The following is a 22731-nucleotide window of genomic DNA, read 5'->3' as shown; positions in this document are numbered from 1 at the left end:
ACGTGCTAATTATTTGTCATCCATTTGCTCTTAGAACTATCTTGATTGTCTTTGTTCTGGATATACAGTTTCCTACCAAAGTTCTCCTACAAACGAAGAATTCCAATTTCCAGGGCCTGGAAGCTTAGTCTGAAGGGATTGTCATATTTTCAATACTTTTATGTTTGGTATTTTAAAAATAACATATAATTTCCCTTCTATTATCTCTGTTTATTTTATTATAGATACTATATAAAACATAATATATAAAAATATAATTGTTCCAGGTTTATTTGGTCATAAATGTGTTTTTTTCTAAATCTTCAATGAAGTTTGACAATCCAGGCATATTCATTATGCTTATCCTATGAACTCTTATATGCTCTAATTCTGATAAACATGACATTAACATATATATCTCTTTAACAAGAGTCTATTTCCAGAACAAAGATTATTTTTCAACAATGTCTTGAGTGATATTCCCACATAAAAAAGCCGACAACCTTAGGCTCTTTCTGAGATTGAATTTGTTCTGAAATATTATATTAAAATAAAATTAAAATGATAATTAATACATAAATTCAGATTTCTTGATTGATCAGGATCAGGAATATTATCCTATTTGGAGGACACAGAAAATATTTAAAATATAACAACGGTGAAAAAAAAACCAGAAGTATGCTTTCAATTGTCATTTATTAAATGATTCATTTGTTCTTCACCTCATTCATTCATCACATCGTCAAGCATCCAAGAAACATATGACTCATTAGGAAAGACAGGCAAAGAAATGGCTCACTACAGCGTAACACAGAATGTAAGTGCTATGACAAAGGGATGAAAATCATGTTGTGGGAGAACAGAGAGAATTGAGCATAGTGATGGACAATGGGGAAGGCTTTATGGAGCAAGGGGTATACACATGCTGGCAATTAGAGTACTAGAATTTGAAGTTTGGGTGAGAAAATGACCACAAATCTTCTAGCAAAGGTCTACCAAACTGTCTGTTGCAGCAAAAAAAGAATATATGAGATTAGGAAGAACATGTCTACTATATGTGGTTTGAATGTTATAAAAAATGGAGTACTGTGGAGCTTAAGTAGCCCTTGGTAGAGTAGTCAAAGATATGGTAGCCTGGACACCTTTTACAGCAGCAGTTTTAGCATACCATATCTCAAATTCATGCATTTGGTCATAAAAGGGGTAGAACCTAGACGGAAGAAATTAGGAACTAAGAGACTACTACTTATTGGCACAAGCTATAATGTTCCATTAAGATTGTGAAGTTAACAGATCATTATTATCTCATAACATCATTCCTTACTAATGCTGAAGCTATGCCCAATGTTACTGATGTGGCAATCTATCTATTCATGGTGTTCAGGGGCAACAATACTTGTGGACTGTTGGACTCTGTATTGTTCAAGGTGAAACTTAGGGAAGAGACTGATAATAAGAGATAAGCAGAAGTGGAGTAGGTTGACGGTGAAATAATAAAGAATGACCTAAATCATATACCACATTTCACAGCATTTTTTGTATGTTATAAAGAGTTTTCACATAAGGGTCTAGATAAATGGGGGATGTTTTTATTTTCATTTGACAAATAATAATCAATTGATTACTATATTACATTCCAGTTAGTAGGCAACAGAGGCCTCACATGAACTAGATCTTGTTCCCCTGCTCCTTTCATTAGAATTGTTCCTGCGGAGACTGAGTGGCTGTCAGTCAGAGATGCTCTAGTCTAGAGGGGATTTCTACCGCAGGTTGATTTAGATGTTGTTTCATATCCTTGAAATTCTAAGAATCCCTGATTCTGTGACAAAAGTTTCAACTCAGGAAGGAGCCTGTGAATTGTGCAGAAAATGTTGGTGGATTTGGAAAATGTTCTGCTTGTAGAAGGAGTAGAACTTGGACAGATGCTGGCTATACAAGGTAAAAGAGGAAAGAAAGTAGAATATAATTCAGAAATTTATCCTTTGGTAAGTTAAGTTAATAGTGTATTGAAGAAAATTCACATTCAAAAACTCAGCTAACGATTAAAATGGTGCCCAAAATCTCATTTAGCAAGACACTAAATAATATAAATTATTATTATTTTAATATAATATATATATATATTTTGAGACCGAGTCTCGCTCTGTTGCTAGGCTGGAGTGCAGTGGCGCGATCTTGGCTCACTGCAACCTTTGTTTCCTGAGTTCAAGTAGCTCTCCTGCCTCAGCCTCCTGAGTAGCTGGGATTACAGGTGTGCACCACCACACCCAGCTAATTTTTGTATTTTTGGTAGAGAAGGGGTTTCACCATGTTGGTCAGGCTGGTCTCGAACACCTACCTCGTGATCCGCCTGCCTCAGCTTCCCAAAGTGCTGGGATTACAGGCATTAGTGATGTCCGACTGTAACTATTTATCTTCATTTCAAGTCTTACGAATGATTTTTTTTTTCTATTTTCACATATATGTATACAAAAACATATTTTGATAACTGTGCAAAACTCATATTCTGTCCTTGACATATTGTAATTCTTTCAAATACAGAAAAAAGTATAACTATTATACTAAAATCACTTGGAAATATCTATTTGCATTAATTTTTCAGGGCTTGCCTTTGCAGGCTTCTGTAACAGTGACTTCAAGGACAGCAACTCCAAGGACAGTTGCCAGCTGCAGTATGAATAAGTTTAGCACAGTCTTAACCCAGTAAGCATTGTGAATCTCAAGGGTTTCAGTCCTCTAAATCTCACAGTTTATATGGCAACCATATGAAAGAGAAGCTGTAGAAGAGGGGGAAATACACAGACACACTCATACACAAACACACACACATGGTAATTTAAATACTATTAACTGTAAGCTGATTGTGACCATTTTTTCTTCTTAGTCCCCCATTACTTTTGCTGCATGCCTCATAAATTTTTAATCCCCTGCCATGGAATAACCTATAATCATTAATTCTGGAAGCAACTAAGGAGAAGGTGATGAAAAAATGCCATTTCTTTGTAGTTTTATGTTTATTAAAAACACAAATTTAAGGTATTTCTGAAACTATTTTTAGGAAAAACTGTATGTATATAGACAGATATAGATGTCTATATAGTCATTTATTTCTGAAGTTTCAGAAGAAAAACTCTCATTGGTAAAACCCATCTATCTTTTTGCTGTATTACTGATAAGTCTCTTTGGTAAACCATTCAGTCCATAGCCAGAATGCTGGCAGTCTAACCGTAACCAAAGAATACGTTCCATGCGTCTCTTGTTTTTAGCCCCTACGTTGCTGCTGCTCTCCCGAATATCTCTAAGGTCTAAAAATACTTAGATAATGGAGTCCTAGGTCTGAAAGCTTCCTCAGAAATTATCTGGAAAACCATCGAGCTGGAAAATGCATCTGTCTATATCTATTTCTAAAGCACTAAATCCAATTTTGGGGCCTCCAAATGAAAATGTTCTATTTTTTATTCTAGCTGAGACTCTCTGATGAAACCTTACTCCACAGGGATATTATATTGAGTGCTAGATAACAATGCTTTTTACCAGATAAAACTATTTCCTCAATCCATTCTACAAAAGTTTCTTTTAAAAATTAAGCTTTCTAGGCCATGGACAGAAAACTCTGTGATGTTTCATGATAATCAGAACAGCACTTTAAGGGGTTATTTCTTCCTGTAAGGGTATTTTTGAAAAAGAAAAAAGAAATGTATTAGTCAACTGAATTTCTTTTATGTTGAGGTTGGAAAAGGGAAGCATAGGTTAATCTGAAAGGGGGAACTAGATGTGGCTAGCAAAGTGATGTGTCCACTGCAAAAGGACTTTACTATGTTTTAGACTTTTTCAGTATAGATTTTTTTCCCTAGAAGCTTAAAGTTTATAGGACAATGGACAAGATAAAATGCAAATGAAAAGATCCCCTCTTTTTTTTTCTAAGAAAAATTAAATATTTTTTTCTCACAAAGCATGATTTCCCACCAAAAGAACTGCCATGCTCCACATTTCCTAAAGAAAATACCCAAAAGAGCTCATGTTTCCTTTTTATTAATTTACCAACTTGAGAAAAAAATTATTTCCTCCAAAATTTTAGTGCCTAAGATTACTGACTATAGAAAGATAATTTAAATAAGCTCAAAAAACTTCCTTAGAAGTTCTCAAGGTAAATAAAACCTATATGTCAGGAAACAAATGCCTGACAAAGTCAGCTGAGATATTGTATTATCCACCTAGAGGCTTGAGGAAATTTTATTTTCTTTAATGTGTTTGCTCAATAGAACATGCTATAATACTTCTAAAGCTATTTGAAATGAACAGATCTAGAATCCCAGAAGAAGAAAAATGCATTTAACACATTGGTGATTGCATCCTGAAGACTGCCTTTTGTGTCAAAAGAGAATTGACTGGGAGAAGATTGAAACAGCTCACTCAGTTGAAGATGGGTAAAATAATTCCAATGGTTAGGAAAATAAACTGCCCCCCATCCATTTTCCTGTTATTCCTCATTGCCCTGTCTCATTCCAGAAATTATTGAGATGTTTGACAGTGATCATAAAGCATGAGATCTCTAAGAAAAACATAGTCTAAATATTTTCAACAAACTTTTTTTTAGGGTTATATCTATTGAAGTCTCAGCAAGAGACAGCACACTCCAAAGGGCAACTGAAAAGACTTCACTGGAGGGACTGTTTACAAATTGTGGGCAGGGCTCAGGGAACCAATAGGTAATAGTGAAACACCCAGGAGTTCGCTAACAATAGCGGGAAGCCATTACCATCCTTAGGCCGGAAAGGACAAGGGAAGATAACAATTGCATATTGGGATCCAATGAGAGCTGTAACCATGCAGAAACAATCCCAGCAGGAGCTGAGGCCTTAGGTATGGGGGAAAGCCACTGCCAAACCTTGGACGAGCAAGCAGAACCCAGAGAATAAATACCTTAGCCCCTCTGTCTCCTTCTATTCTCTTTTCTTCTACTGGCTTCTCCCATTGACCAAACTCAACTAGAAATTGGAATGTAATACAACTTGGCTGAAGCAACCTTTAGAGTTTACTTCCCAGGGCACAAAGCAGGACAGAGAAGCCTGCAGACCTGATCTGGAAGGGCAAAGATTATCCAGCACAAATTTAGCATCATTGTTTTTTCTTGATTGTGTAACTAATTAGGGTGGTAGATTAGGAAGAAGTTATAGAAAAAATCAATTCTGATTTTTTAAAAAATTCACAAATTTTCCTGTGATAGGGTTTGTTGTTGTTGTTGTTGTTTTGGGGGCTGTGTTTGAGACAGGGTCTCACTCTATCACCTATGCTGGAGTGCACTGGTGCCATCATAGCTCCCTGCAGCCTTGACTTCCTGGGCTCAGGTGATCCTCCCCCCTCAGTTTCACAAGTAGCTGGGACTGCACTGCAGGCATGCACCACTATGCCTTGTTAAATTTTGTATTTTTAGTGGAGATGGGGTCTTGCCATGCTGCCGAGGCTGGTCTTGAACTACTGGGTTCAAGCGATCTGCTAGCCTTGGCCTCTTAAAGTGCTGGGATTACAGATGTGAGCCACCACTCCCGTCCTGTAATAGGGCCTAAAACACTTTGGTAGAATGTTTTCCCACTCTCAGATGCAAGTTATTGAGGAAGAATAGCTTTCCTATTTGTCTTTGTTTCTTTAGTGTCTGGTGCAGAGAATATATTCCCTAAGCAGATGTTGCATTTATGAAAGAACTTTAAAGATATTTAGTGTGAAAAAAAGCCAAAGGGAAATACCCAAGGGAGTTATTCTCAGTATTTATGAGATTATGCCATTATATTGGAGCAATAGTACATTTTCTTTCTTTTAAGACACACCTGGGTTTAATGTCAAGAAGTTACATGGAAGAAGACGTTTTGCACAATTTTTTTTTTTTTTTTTTTTTTTTTTTTTTTGAGACGGAGTCTTGCTCTGTCACCCAGGCTGGAGTGCAGTGGCCGGATCTCAGCTCACTGCAAGCTCCGCCTCCCGGGTTCCCGCCATTCTCCGGCCTCAGCCTCCCGAGTAGCTGGGACTACAGGCACCCGCCACCTCGCCCAGCTAGTTTTTTGTAATTTTTAGTAGAGATGGGGTTTCACCGTGTTAGCCAGGATGGTCTCGATCTCCTGACCTCGTGATCCGCCCGTCTCGGCCTCCCAAAGTGCTGGGATTACAGGCTTGAGCCACCGCGACCGGCCGACGTTTTGCACAATTTAAGAAAATTCTGAAGATTAGAACTCTCCAGCTGGAATTAGAAAAGTATGTGAAACAGGCTGACTCTATTACTGGAAACAAACAAGAGGACAGGCTGGCTGTATGCAAATATTCCTCAGGAAAGGATCCCTGCATTGGATGTGACGTGTTTTGCTTCTTGAAATTATAGTTAGATTCCACATGACCTATATTAACATTAGATTCTATGATTTCATAAATTTTAAAGATTGATTTCAACTTTGTGAGTCTAGAATTATTTTAATTTCCAAGACTACTTTCTGTATACTCATATAGCAGCATTTTAAATCTCAATAGTTTTAAACTTTCCTTTCTTGATTAGTTGTATTATTTTTAGGTGCATGGTTTTATTTTCTGTTAAATTGGTTGAATATTTGTTTACAGAGAAGCAGGATGAACAGCAGCTCAGCACAGTCTTCAGAACCAGGCTGCTTGAATTCAAATCTTGCCTTTATCACTCGCCAGTTTTGTAAGCAAGAGAAAATTATTTAACTTTGCTCTGTCACAGTGCATTTATCTGTAAAATGGGATAACACCAGTACCTACTAAGAAGTTTGTTATCAGGATTAAAGGATTTGATACCTATAAGAAATTAGGATAGTGCAGACACTGAACCAATACTGAATTTACTGCTACTGCTGCCATTATTACTACTACTATAGCAGGACTTATGTTGATTATGTTCATCAGTTACATATGTTATCAAACTCTAAATATATTATTCACTTTTATTTCATATGATTCTGCCTATTTAGTTAACCCAGTTTAACCCTGGCCTATATATTGCACGGTAAAACTTTTTTAAAGTTGATTATTTCTTCATAAATAATAAATCACATTGATTGTAGAAAACTAAAAATTATACAGATGTTAAAGAAAACCTTCTTAGAGAAAGCTCTCATTAACAAGTTACTATATTTCTCTCAAGATTTATTATTATGCACATATGTAATGTATATTAACATCTATCTATCTATCTATCTATCTATCTATCATCTATCTAAATATGAGGTGAAGGGATGAGACTATACATACTGGTTCTTTTTTCACTCAAAAATAAATATTACTTCTCTTGTAAATAGGCAATGTGTCTGCTTTGTTTACCTTAGCCCAAGAACTATGTCCAACTACTTTGCAGTCAGTAAACATTCAAGAAGTATATTTTGAATAAACAAATATACATTTTGTCCTACCTTTTAATGATAGAGTAACATTCTGTTGTATGTATATACTACAGTGTATTCATAATCTATTGTTCATACTTAGGCTGGTTTTAGTTTTCATCATGATAAATGGTAAAAATCCTTCTTTGAACACATTTGGATATTTAACCAAAAATTTAACTAGATTCAAGTCCTAGATGTGAATTTCTGTGTTGAAAGTCATGCACCTTTCAAGGCAATATATATTTCACTTACTCTTCAGAAAGATTTTTGTGATGCATAACATCTTTTTAAAAAATTCTGTTATTTCATAGTGACTAAAAGTAGTTTCATTTTCCATTTATCATCCTATTTGTATAGTGAACTAATTTTCTGTCTTTCATGTCAATTTCAGGATATGTTAATTTGCTCCAAGAGACTTCAACCATTTCTCTAGCTTTCCATTATGTATATTTAATGTACATGATGTTTCCCTCATAATTACTTAGTGCATCTTTAATTTCTTTTAATATATTGAAATGTTTAACACATTGATTTTTATTTTCTAATCTACAAGGAATAATTAAGACTCATACTATTTATCTATGACATTTGATAAGGAAGACATGCATAATTTATTCTTCTGTGCTACATTTATCTCTGCATTGAACTAGCTTTGAGCTATTCTGTATATCAAAGTATTTATATTAAGAATTACTTATTATAGAAGCATATTCATAATTACAAATTTTGTGCTTGTTGTGACTATTCAGATCTCATCTGAAATATTAAAATCAATACATAATATAACGTATTAGAAAATGAAACAGTGAAATCTTTCCCATTTCCTGATTGGCCTTTTTACTTCACACAGCATTTTCAATTTGAGTTTCTAGGTACGTTTGCTATCATATTCTCAAATCACTGTTAGATTTTGCAATCTTCAAGACAGAACCTAAAACATGATCTCTATTTTTAACCTGGGAGTGAATTTCTACTTTAGATTTTTTTAAAAGTTTCATAACATCCCTTGAGGTTACTCTAAGTACAGCTGAAATGATGTATGAAGGTAGCTGGGAGTCACAGCTTCAGACCTTCTATTTGTTGATGCTTGTGGAAGGTGAAATGTAAATTACAAATGCTCTTAAAATTCAGACGCATTGTATTTCCTGCTCTTTCTTTGTCTGACTGGACCATTAAGCTATTGGAGGCAAATTTTGTTACATATAAATCTTTGAAAATTCATGTTAATCTTTACAAATCCAGAAGGCTGTAAAATCGTTGCTGAATGTAATAGGTTACATTTGTCCCTGTACTTTCTCTGAGTTTACTGAATCTTATATTCTTAACATTTTAAATTCAAATATAAAACCAAATAATAACTCCAGGTATAGTCCAATAAAATATACTTAAAAGCACCTTTCAATCGAATAAGTAAAATTGTTCTCAAAGAAAATTCATGATTTTGGTTTATGGTATCATCAGATATTTCTCTTTATTTTATTTTCACTTTGACATTTTTATTATTCCTGAGTTGTTATTATTCAACTTCTGAGTCCATTTGAATTGGCAACAAAAGCCAAGGTTTCTGAAGCCACATTTTCCAATAAAAGGTAGGCACTGAATATATTAAAAAACTAAATTTTGATAATTTGACAGAAAATTACAGTCAGACAAGTATTCAGTGAAGACTCACCAAGCATTTATTATGTGGTAGGTATGTGGGGGGTCCAGAAATTAAACAAATTTCTTCCTCTTAAGCAATTGCTTATGAGGAGAGAAAGATAGTGATGATAACAGGCAATGACTCCTCTATTACAGGTATAGTGTGATTGCAAACACAAAGAATGAGTATCTATTCAGCATCAAGTCTCAGACTGACTTGAACTTGTGACTGCAACACAAAGAATGAATGTCTATTAAGCATCAAGGCTCGGATTGACTTGAACTATGGGCCAAATGGGGATCATGCAGGTGAAGAATGAAAGGTGAAATGGAGATCACCCAGGTGAAGAATGCAGACGAAGGGCAGTGTGGGTAGAGAAAAGAGCATGTGCAAAGGCACAGGGCCATGAGAAAAAGAGACATGCACGGCGTTGGAGGTATGTCGAGTGGTAAAGTTCACAAAAAGATAAGATTCTGTTTCTGGAAGATCTTGTATGATGTTGCATTTCTTGAAGTTGAAGGGTAGCCATGAAAGATGTTAAGCAGTTGAATAGTGTGATCCAATTTACGCATTTGGCTATCTCTCTGGCAGAAGTGTAAAGGATCAGTGAAGGGGAAAGAGCGACACTGTAATAACTCAGTCAAGAGCTGACAAGAGCTGAACTGGTACGTAGGCAATAGAAATGGAACTCTGGCCGGGCGCGGTGGTTCAAGCCTGTAATCCCAGCACTTTGGGAGGCCAAGACGGGCGGATCACGAGGTCAGGAGATCGAGACCATCCTGGCTAACACAGTGAAACCCCGTCTCTACTAAAATACAAAAAAAATTAGCCGGGCGAGGTGCCGGGCACCTGTAGACCCAGCTACTTGGGAGGCTGAGGCAGCTACTTGGGAGGAGAACGGCGTGAACCCGGGAGGCAGGGCTTGCAGTGAGCTGAGATCCGGCCACTGCACTCCAGCCTGGGCAACAGAGCGAGACTCCGTCTCAAAAAAAAAAAAAAAAAAAAGAAAAGGAACTCTGAGAGCAAGTTTGAGGGGTATTAAGGAGGCAGTAAAGTTAGGACTTAGTGAGGAATTTCTTACTTGGGCAGCTGGATAAGTGATGAGCTGTATTGTGAAATGGGGAACACAGAAATCAAGCAGATTATAGGGATGACTAAATCCAGATTGAACGCACTGAGCTTGAGATACCAGTTATACATTCAGTAGAGGTGTTTGTAGGAAGCTGGGAATGTGGATTTGGCAGGGTAGGAGAATCGATTCTGGAGACAGTAAATGAAATAAAACAGAAAACAATAACCTAATATTGAAATGAGAGCCCTTTCCCGTAAGTTAGGACAGGATGAAATCACATTACTTCAGTTCCAGTACTATGCTTTAGACAGAAAAGCTGTTCTTTAATTCCACATAGAAGGTAATGAGGAGGTGCTCTCAGTGTGTCAAGGACACCAATACAGTTGATGGCACAAAAGATCCATGGTGTGCTTCCTGGATGATTAAAACATGTTCTTATTCTTTGCACTCTTTGTGTTTTATCCAGAGAAGCAGAATGGCCCAAAATGTGACTTGGGGTTTTTTTTTCTTTAGTGTTAAACAAGAGGCCCCATCTGTTAAAGCATAAATGTCAAGGCGAAGATGTCAAATATGTGTGGTGTGCATAAAGAGGAGCCACCATCTATAAATTATAAAGCTCTGGGGCTTCTGTCAAAACACAACGCTTTCAGATTTAGCAGCAGGCAGTTTTCAACTTATTAGCATTTCATTTCAAGAGGAAGGATAAAACTTCCATGAGATATACTAATAATCAAACTGTGCACGCAGGTTGATGAAAATAACATAAAAAATAGGCAAGCAACCAATCAATAATTTAAGAATGGGGAGGCATCTTAATAACTGAAGGTAGCTGACAATTGAATAAATAAATGGCCATCCCAGCATGACTAAATTGACAAGGTAGATAAGCTCTCTCTGCCACATAAGACAGATCTGGCCAAATCTGGATTTGGGATGAATATCGTCTTCATGTTTTTTCCTTTGCAATATTCGTTTTCAGTATGAATAAAAGCCCTGATAGCTTTCTTTAATCCAATGTTCTGTTTAGAGAAGCTTTCTTATACCTTGTTAAGCAACTCCAGGGCAAAGGGAACATTCATTAGCGGTTAAAAAAAGTTTACATATGTATATATATGAATATATAAATATATAACTAAACATATATGTATATATATCAATCCTTAAAGAAAATACACAGTAAATTGAGAGTCAAGCAATTAAAAATTAAAACGACTATGACATGTGATATTTTATTTGCTTATATAGAAAATTATAGAAATAACCTGATACTTAAAATTCTGGTTTTCTAAAGTTCATAAATTATGGGTATTTATCTGTCCATTTCTGTTGGTTAAAATTAGGGCAAAAGTAAGTATCCTGCAATAGTGATAGTAGTTGTTTCCAGTAAGTCTTGAATGGCTCAAGAGGTGAGAAATTTTATAGTACAGCCTAAATTAGCAAAGAATTATAGGACTAAAAAATACATAACATTTAGAAATTAAAATAAAGAATATGTCAGTAAGCTGCTAAATTTATCTGTAGCACGTGCATTGGGCATCTGCAGCCATCTAGAAAATTACTAGAGATGAAGAAGAAACTAAAAGAAAACTTCTTGAGGAGACTAAATGGAAAACTCCAGGCAATACATTAAAGCTGATGTGCTATTTCCAGTTAAAAGTGCTATTCTGACTTATACATGATTGTGTACTTTATTCCCACTCAGAAGAAAAATTACAAGTAGTAAGTATGAAGTGTCTATTGAAAAGGAATTGCATTTTAGTAGAGAAATAGAGAGCAGAGGATAGTTGGGATGGTGGGGGCCACAGAGAGGAATAATTCACACAAATCTAGTCAATGAGAATCCTTAAAATTAAAAGGGGTTAAGGCCAAAGTCACACCCATTGAGTACCAGATGGGGGACCTGAAACACAGTTTTGTTTTGTTTTGTTTTTAAATGAGACCTAGAGATGATCCCTTGCTTGATCACTTACTGGCAATGTGACTTTATGGGCAATAAGATTTATGTACCCAGATGTCCTATTTATAAAATTATAATACTAGTGCTACATTTCACTGATTCCAAGAAGCAAATATATGTCTGCATTTTAATATTTAAGAGAGTTGTGTCTTATAATTTAACATTTAACATGATAATTTAATATTAACATTTAATAGATATACATCTTACCGTTGATGGCATCTTGCCATTGCAGAGAGCTGGGCAGTTTTTGTGATGGTTGTGACTGCCTACCTAAGAACGAACTTGGTTCCTGCTGTTATGACTGGACAGCTAGAGCCCATCAATGATGCAGTTGACCAATCAAATAAGGAAGAAATATGTGTCTTGGTTATTGTCTTGAGGCCTTTTAGTGGCATCTTCTTGTAAGAACAAAAAACACCAGCATCAAAACTTGCAAAATAGCTGTTACTGGCTTGGAAGACAATTTCTGAGACAGAAGGGGGCACCCTTCTGTGAAATGCACCACTCATCATCCTAATGGCACAGAGATTGCACTGGGTAGAAAAACAGGGACCTCTACAGGGCTGAGTTCAAAAGGGAGTCAGACGTGGCAGGCCAATTATGAAGATAATTGAAAAAGTTCTTTAGCCAATTTACCTCGCTTCTGTTACATATTTTAAGTTGCACAGAGTGATATATAGGATCAAATTTATCCTTAAATAATCCTAGAAGAACCTTTTGAGTAAAAATTGTTGGCAATAAATCATTGCGTTTAATTGGCAACTTTTATTTCTTTCTTAGTGCTATATTAAATAGTGGTGTCTTACAATCAGTGGCATCTTATATTTAATGAAATATGGCATTTGAGATAGTTGAAGAGGTTAGAAGAAAAATGAAAGTGATTTGCAAGACTGGAAAACAATGACAATATTTTGGGCAATTACAGTGAAAAGAGATGGTTGAAAGCTGGCTGAGGGAAAAGGCATAAAAAATGGAATCTAAATTAAGATACTTCTGTACAGAAATGCTCAAAGATCACAATTCTATTCTGGACTTTGTTTACATTTTCAGGAGCCTTGCCAATTGCTACTGACATAGAAAAAAGAAATAAAAATGTCAGCATTGGTATATGCATCTGCAGAGTCAATCGTGGAAAGCAGGTCACTTTAGTATGTTTATTTGCAGGACTTCCATATGAAAAAGAATGCGTATCACTGTATTTTATTTTAAGTGTTTATAATATACCTTTGAATATTAATATTAACTTACTTTATTAATGCAACTGGGTTAACCTAAGAATATCAATACCAGTTACATTTTGTTCAAAGTAAATATTACCTCTACTACAAATTGAATAAATGATAATGTAGTATTTACATTTTGGAAATAGTATATACAAAGACCTTTACTTTTGAGTATAAAATTCTTGAAGTCTAGGATACATTTATAATTATTATTATAAAACAATCATATAAATATATACTGTTTTGCAATCTACTTTTTAAACATAGTATATTATATAAGTATGTATAGCAGATTCTGTCTCTTTTAGTGACTGCTTTGTATTCCATTGCCTACCTATGCCACAATTTATTTAACTAATACTTTATTAATGGTTATGAAGATAATTAACTGCTTGCTCTCATAAACAATGTTCGAATAAACAGCTCTTGCAGCTTCATTTTTGTACACATTTCTTTACGTTTTCCTTAGGGTAAATTTATACATATGAGAAATTGATACATTAAAAGATATGTAGGCTTATTTTGTATTTGGGAGTACAGAATTGTTTTTTCTCCAAAAAAAGCCATATAAGATTGTTTTTGCCTAGTAGTATTTTGTACAAGTGGAAGTAATTTTACAGCATAGGTTAAAAACCTTATAAACGATAGTAGATTTACTATTGAAACCTTGTGGATTTAAACATGGAGTTGAAATTGCACCCTGCAGTTAGACAAGCAGGAGATAGTTAGACGTTTCTCATTGGGTTGCTATTGGCATTTTGGACAGGACACTTACAAGTTGTAGGACTAGTTTGTGTCCTTCAGGAATTTATAAACTTGGCTCTGACTATTAAGTGCTCTGCAGTGTCATTGTGACAAAGGAAAACACTTTCATATATTTCCAAATGCCTCCTGTGGCCAGGGAACCCAGTGGCATGAGAATATTATTCCAGGACTAGACAGGTTGGGGAAGGCTTTATTAAATTTAAATAGGACCTCTCTCTCTCTTGCTATGCTTACAGAACAGATTCACTCTGGATATTTCATCCTGGGATATTCAATGCTTAACTATAAAGCTTTTTGTAATCATCTAGGAATACAGCCTTCTAGTTACAAAGTGTGGGGATCCCAAAGCTTGTAAAATATTGTAGTACTCTTTTTAAATAGTTAGAATAAAAACATGTTGTAGGAATCTTTTTACCCTAGTAAAATAATTTGTTACTTTTGCTCCACCACAATATAAATTGTGGAGGGTATGGTTGAATGTGTTTGATATTTAGAATACCCAAGATCATCTCCAGGTCTAATTTTCACCTTGAAGCCCTGTTTAAATACGTATTGCTTCTGGCAGATTGAAATGCAAACATGACTAACAGTCTCCTTCTACCATATGAAAATTCTTTGTCCACATCCTTATCAAATCTGGTTGACAATAATGAATTTGGGTTAAAATTACAGCTCTGAAATCAAACTGTTCAGATGTTGTTCAATTTTTCTGTGTTTCACTCTCCTCTGTCTGAAAGGTACAAGAATAATTCCGTAACTACTTCAAAGAATTACTTTTGAGACTGAGACCCATCTCTGACTCATAGAAAGCACTCAGTGCATGTTTGTTATGATCATTAACTGTTACTGTTATTGGTGATGACTTTGTAGTGTGTAGCTTAGCTAGAAATAATGCTTCCTAGAATCCCCTTTCCTGCATGGCATGGGTTAGGGCTGACCACAAGAGAAATTTGTGTACCCTTTGGAAGGGGAAAGTGAGGCAGCAGCCCTGTTTTGTTAGACACTGTTGCAGCTCACGTTTGCTGCCTGGGCTCTGCTGGCACCCCGATGGAGCACGGCACCATCAGCCTGGTCGGTAGACCCTCCAGCTCCTCTTTCTCTGACTACTGATAGATGTGTGTTAAGCTTTATGAGGGGGTGTACCATTATTCCTCCTGGAAAACCCATCATCAAAACTGGAGGTTTGGAAACAGCGAGAGATCAATGGGGTTTCTGGTTCTCTGGAGAGAGCTGTAGGTTCCTGCTCATCCTCATGAATTCTAGCATTTTCTTGTTTTCACATTCATCTTCCGTTTTGATTGCCAGCCTTATTGACTACAGGCAGACTCAGCAACAGGCTTGGGGCAACTCTCTTAGGCTGTTTAACCAGCTCACACAATCACATCAAGTCCAATCCATGTATAGAGGCTCTGCTTCGCCAATCAAACCTAATACCTTGTTCTTGTTATTTTGTTGTTGTGATGGGTAAACATCCTAGACCCAAGACTCCTTTTGTTTTCATTTGTAATACTTTAATATTAGAAGCTCTGAATATCTTTTGGAGTGTTCATTGGCCATTTACATAGAGTCTATGCTTGCCTATTTGTATTTTCCCAATTTTCCATTTATATTGTTATATAGGAGTACATTATAAGTGAAGGATATAAGAACTTTTGTAATATGCATTGTATATGCTGTTTTTCTTTTTTTCTTTTTTTTTTTTTTTGAGACGGAGTCTCGCTCTGTCACCCAGGCTGGAGTGCAGTGGCCGGATCTCAGCTCACTGCAAGCTCCGCCTCCCGGGTTTACGCCATTCTCCGGCCTCAGCCTCCCGAGTAGCTGGGACTACAGGCGCCCGCCACCTCGCCCGGCTGGTTTTTTGTATTTCTTAATAGAGACGGGGTTTCACCGTGTTAGCCAGGATGGTCTCGATCTCCTGACCTCGTGATCCGCCCATCTCGGCCTCCCAAAGTGCTGGGATTACAGGCTTGAGCCACCGCGCCCGGCCTGTTTTTCTTTTAAAAAAAAAAAACACTTAAGAAGTTCTGTTGAAAACGATAAACAGAAACACTAGATTCTAATTTTAAAGTAAAATTAACAGCATCTTCCAGAACAAAACTTTATTTTTTTGCAATAGTGTTTCAGATTTTGTTTTTTTAGATGGAGTCTTGCTCTGTCACCCAGGCTGAAGTGCAGTGGTGTGATCTCGGCTCACTGCAACCTCCACCTCCAGGGTTCAAGTGATTCTCCTTGCTCAGCCTCCTGAGTACCTGGGACTACAGGCACACGCCACCATACCTGGCTATTTTTTTGTATTTTTTTTTTTTTTTAGTAGAGATGGGGTTTCACTATGGTGGCCAGGCTGGTCTCGAACTCCTGACCTTGTGATTTGCCCCCCCTCGGCCTCCCAAAGCTCTGGGATTACAGGGGTGAGCCACCATAACACAGTCGAGTTTTAGATTTTTTAAAAAAATTAAATCTGTTTAATTATGCTACTTTATAAATTCTAGTCTTGACTCTGTGCCTTCCTCAGCCAAATAATAGATAAATATTTATATATTTTTTAATTTGAAGAAAATGTATCACCAGGTCCTTGATATGTTATGGTAGGAACTGTTATTATTCAGATAAAATGACTAAATGTTTTGATTACTGTTGGATAGACTTCCCTTATAATGAATATACACAGTTCTGTAAATGACAGATGAAAACTACACAAATATTGCCAATTTTACAAAATTAGAACAGCAGCTTTAGTAATCAGCAAAACAAAACAAAAGAAACAAAAACTGAAAAACAAATAAATGTATTCTTTGTATTTTAATATTGTTTCCAAAGAATGTTAAAGACAATATGGAATATTAAGGACAATATTAAATACAAGACTATTAAAGAATATTAAAGACAATATAATTTAAACTTTCAAGAAAGAATATTAAAGACAATATTAAAAAAGAAAGAGTATTAAAGACAACATAATCTAAATTATCAGTCAAAAAAGAAACTTTCTATCTTCTTTTCTTGCGTAGAAGAGAAAATGTACTATCTTTTGCTTATCTATCTCAAGATTCATAGCTGAGACACCTATAATAAAAAACAGATTAAGAAAACAAATACATACAAATTTATTTGACGTAAGTTTTATGTGACATGGAAACCTTCAGAAATAAACACCCAAAGAAACAGAATACAGAGAAGCCTGTGTATTTTATACTAAGTTTACTGAAGAAGTGGATAGTTGTGAAATACAATTGAACAAAGCACGTATGATCTAATTGTACTAAGCTGGGCCAGGGCCAGGAGGACTTAGCAAGGCCTATTTGTTTAGATTCTTAGCGATAAGGACATTTCTTTCATCTGGGTATTGGGAGGGTACCTCTTGCCTAAGGGTCTCAGGACCTACTTTAGAAGAAGGTCAGAGAATTCTTTTATGGCCTGCTTCAGGGGAGAAAGGTCGGAGAAGGTCAGAGCAAGTCTCCTGCTTTTGCTGTTTTCTCAAATGCCAAGGAGCCATATATTGGGGGCAGTGTGTCTTAACCCTATCACTTGATAGCTCATCCTAGCTTCAGTTATTAGAAATTCTTCTGTGATTTCTATCTTGTTGGTTCTAGTTTTGCAATCTGAAGCCCTACAAAAGATGTCTAATATTTTCTATTCCACTCTATAGTTTTTAACTTTTTGAAGACAGCTTTTGTAGTCTTAAGTTATATGTTTTCCAGTTCTTTAATCATATTCATTTGTTAATTATTAAACAAATATTTACTGAGCACATATTATATGTGAAGGGATATTCTAGACTTTGGTTATAGTACGGTGAAAAATACAGACCCCACTGTAATAGAACTTATGCTCAAGCAGTTAAGAGCTCCTCATATTACACAATTTTTATACTCTTTAACACCTTATTGAGACTTCTATATTTATCCATTTCTGCTTTTTTGTTTTGTTTTTTGTTTAGGAGGGAAGGTCTTACTCTGTTGCTCAGGCTGGTGCGCAATGACATCATCATAGTTTGCTACAGCCTTGAACTCTTGGGCTCAAGAGGTCTTCTGACCTCAGCTTGTAGATAGGACTACAGGCACAGGCCACCATGCCCACTTAACCTTTTAGTTTTGTAGAAATGGTGTCTCTCTGTGTTGACCAGGCTGGTATAGAACTTCCCACCTTAAGTGAAACTCCTACCTTGGCCTCCCAAAGTGCTGGGATTACGGACATGAGCCACCACACTTGGCCCAATTTCTTCTTTAAATGCTTTGCCTATAATAAACACAACATGATAGATATATGATCTAACTAGTGTAGCTATGGTGATGAACCATGTGTTGTTTGTTTACCTAGAAATACTTTTCCATTGAATGCAATTGCGCTCCAACAAGTAAATCAACTTCAAATATAGTAGCAAGATGGGGTTAAATTTTAAACAACAACATGAAGAAAAGTTGTCTGATTCCACTTCATAGAACATCAGAAGTTTACCTAGGGAAAGAATTTGAGACCAGAAGTCAATAACACTATAGAGGTGGTTAGACTGCAGAACTTTTTAGTAAACCATCCTGTAACAGAACTAGATTCTAAATCTTCTAGTACATACATAGAGGCTGGGGCTGAAATTGGAAGGGATCTGTCAATTATGTGTCTTTTTATTTTACTTCAACTTTTATTTTAAGTTCCAGGGTACATGTGCAAGATGTGCAGGGTACATGTGCAGGATGTGCAAGTTTGTTACACAGGTAAACATGTGCCATATTAGTTTGCTTCACAGATCAACCCATCACCTTGATATTAAGACTGGCATCCATTAGCTATTCTTCCTGATGCTCTCCCTCCCACCTCGCAATAGGCCCCAGTGTGTGTTGTTCCCTTCCATGTGTCGAAGTGTTCTCAAATTTGATGTCTTTTTACTTTATAATTGACCTGCTTCTTGTCTATGTTCTGCCCCATTTATATATATTATGTAGTTTGAGGTTGTAGCCTTTGCATTACAATGACTAACACAAGTAGAATATGAGTCCATACTTTTACCTATTAAAAATTAAAGTGATAATGACTAAGAAATTATTAAAGGGATCTATATCTTCAATAATGAGTATAAATGCTTATCGATAGAAAAATAGTGAGGTAGCTATAGAAGGAATACAATTTCCCACTCCATATTCTTACTAGGGCAGCAATTACATGTTAGATTGTACAGTTTTTCTCACTTTTTCCTTCTCCACTTACGGTATTGAAAGTCATTAGTTTAGAATGAGTTAAAATGAGAGAGAGGGTCATTGGATAAGAATTTGGATGCCTGCTGCCTGTCTCTGAAGAGGAAAATAGAGAGCAGTTAACTGTAACTGGCGGTTCACTGACTTTGGCAGTAGCCTTTTGTGCTAAGAAACTTCCCTGGGAAACAATTGAAGACTCTAACACTTTCATACAGATTCCTGAAATGCTGACAGGATGTGCTCATAATTCTATAGAAATGCCATATAAGTAGAGGAGTCATTGCTTGGTATTCCATTGAGAAGCTGTTTTTCATCTCTTGAGTAACTTAATCTTTAAGTTTCTCATGAAGCAAGCACAAAAATTTTCCTCTATAAAACTGAATAGGCAGAGGGTTTTTTCAACTACGCAGTTATATAAATGCCCATGCCACTCTATTTTGACACATGGATGTCAAAATAGGTTAAGTTATCCTGAAAGCATTCAAGTTCGCATGGCAGGAAATAAAATTTTACATATTTTTAGTAATGGGCTCAAAGTAAAATATATCATTTAAAAAATATTTTAAAACCTATTAAAATATGGCATTAGGATGATCATTTTAATGTTTATTTCCCTTTATTAATGTAGTATAGTATCCAATTATTAATATTTTTATATTTGAATTTAAATTTTAGTTAAAATTTACAATTTAAAGATATTTTCATTTTATAAAGATATTTTCATTCATTCATTTGCCATTTAACAATTACTTACTGGCACTTAATATTCCTAACCAATGTTAGGCACCATTGATACAATGCAGAGTTCCAATTATGGAGAATTTGGATAGAACAAAAATATGCAAGACTGTGGAATGCATTGGTAACAGATGAAGTGGTTAATTTCTATGTCTGGAGAGCTAAGCAGAGATCATGAAGGTAACAAAGAGTTAGTACTTCACCTCTAGGGTAGTGGGAAACTCTTAAAGGGCTTAAGCAGGGGATTAACATGATTAGATTTGTACTTAAGAAAGATCACTTTTGGGTACTATGCAGAAAATGGATTGCAAAGAAACTGGAAGTACAGAGACTAGTTAGGAAGCTGTTGTAATAATGTAAGCAATGATGATAGTGTCCACAGTAGGAAGAGGCAGCTTATAGGCAGGTCTTCTCATCAGAGAATATGTGTGAGGTCAGGAGGGAACAGGCATTGAAATTGTTAGAAAAATAATCTTTAAGATGAATTGAGGACAAAGAACCCACAAAGATGCTAGAAAGGGTGGCCAGAGAAATGGGAGTAAAACCAGAAGATTGTTTTGGGGTTGTCAAAAACAAAATGTTATACTGCGTTAATTATATACCTGAGAAGAAAAATGCTTTCATATTTGTATTAGGTGAAAATAAAGCAGTGGCTCACTTTTAAAAATAAGGCAAAACATTTTTAAATTATCACTATTATTTGGTTGTCAATAAATTAATAGTTGTTTTAGGGAAAAGAAATTGCAGCAAACCTCCTTTAATGGAGGCTCTGTCAGAGATTTCTTGGGGTTTGGTATCACTTTGCATGAGTAATGAGGCTAATCTATCAGCATCATCATGTTATTCCAGTGAGGCAGTGATGATAAATGCAGAGTATGCGATTGTGCCAGAGCCTCTCTGTTATTAATTACCATCTTACAGTTATCTTCAGACATTTATTAGCAACATTGAGACGTGGTTTTAGCAGTCTATCATAGTCGATTTAAGTAAGAGGCTTCTAAATCCCAGCAGTTGTTTCCATTAGTTGACAGACACATTATGAGAAATATGACCATGTGCTCTACGCAAGTCCGAAGAGCCAGTTACACCGTGTTATCCCCAGGGTTCACAGGTCTGTAGGGAAAAGCAGCAGCCACAAAATTAACAAAGGACTACTTTTCATTCAGGCCTATATTTCAAATAACATTTTACATATTATCTTTGTAGTTTTTAATTAATAATACCTAATATGTATGCACAAAATGTGATTTTTACAGTTTCTGTCTTTGTCAGTTTAGGCTGCTATAACAGGACATCCTTGACAACTTGACTACACACTAATTTATTTCTTGAAGTTCTGGAGGCTGAAAGTCTATAATCGAGGTGTCAGCGGGGTTGGGTTCTTGGTGAAGGCCCTCTTCCTGGTTTGCAGACGACCTCTTCTAGCAGTGTCCTTCACATATCCTTTCATAGAGAAAGACCAGAGCTCTTTCTCTTCTTATAGAGCACTAAGTCCATCATGGGGGCCCCAACCTCATGACTTTATCTAAACCTACTGACCTCCCAAAGGACTCACCTCCTAATACCATCCCACTGGGGGTTAGAATTTCAACATACCAATTTGAGAAGGATGCAAACATGCAGTCTGTAAGAGTCACTATTCAGGAAATTCTTATAATGGTCCTGTAAAGTCAGTATTTGCAGTGTCTCTGGTTAACCAGCAAGGGACCAGAGGCCTCAAAGTGGTTCTGTTTACCCATGTACATGTGCGAGAACTTGACTGTGAATGTAGGCCTTTCAATGCTCTAGTCCTTGGTCATTTGACTTTTCCGGTGGTTTTAAAACCTGTTTATATTTGAGCCCAGAATGTTGTCTATTAAAAAACTTAATCCGGAACAGTTCCTACCCCTGTTTCAAAGGTTCTGATGTACCTTTTCAGAATTTTTATGTCTTTTCAAAGCTACTTTTAAACTATGTGCAGGTCCTTAAGCTTTTTCCTATTTAGGTAAACTGGGGCTCTAGTGCAAAAAAAGATAAAGCAAAGAAAAGTCTAATCTAACATATTAATAATTTTTTTAAAGATTTATGTTTATTGAATACAATTCGGTATTGTCTAGAAATTTTTTAAAAATTGTATTTCTGTCATCACTTAATTTCTTTTAATTTTTAAATAATTTTAGACTAGAAAAGTTGCAAAAATAGATCAGAATGTTTATGTATTTCCTTCACCCACCTTTCCTTAATGTTAATATCATACATAACCATAATTTATGTACTTACATAGTACATTTATCAAAACCAGGAAATTAACGTTGCTGCATTACTATTAAGTAAACTACTATTAAGTAAAACTACTATTAAGTAAAGACTTTATTATTTGTTCACCAGTTTTTTCCGCTAACATTCTTTTTCTGTTCCCTAACCCAATCCAGCATCCCACATTGCATTTAGTTATTATAATTCTGCTCAGTGTACTCCAATTGGTGACAATTTCTGAGTCTTGTCTTGACATTGTTTAAGCGTACTGATTGTTGTTTTGTAGAATGTCCCTCAATTTGGGTGTGACTGATGTTTTCTCCTGATTAGATTGATGTTATATGTTTTTGGCAAGAACACTACAGAAGTGATATTTTGCCCTTCTCAAGGAATTACTTCAAGGAGTGTATGAAGTCTTATTATTGGTGTTGTTGACCCTGATCAGTAGTTAAGGCAGTGTCTGCCAGCTTTTTCCACTGTAAAGTTATTATTTTTCTTTTTATAGTATCTTGGGGGAAAGATTTTGAGACTGTGCAAATATTCTGT

This window comes from Theropithecus gelada, chromosome 2 (assembly GCF_003255815.1).
Source record: "Theropithecus gelada isolate Dixy chromosome 2, Tgel_1.0, whole genome shotgun sequence".
NCBI classification, from domain to species: domain Eukaryota; kingdom Metazoa; phylum Chordata; class Mammalia; order Primates; family Cercopithecidae; genus Theropithecus; species Theropithecus gelada.
This window is presented reverse-complemented; position numbering follows the sequence as displayed.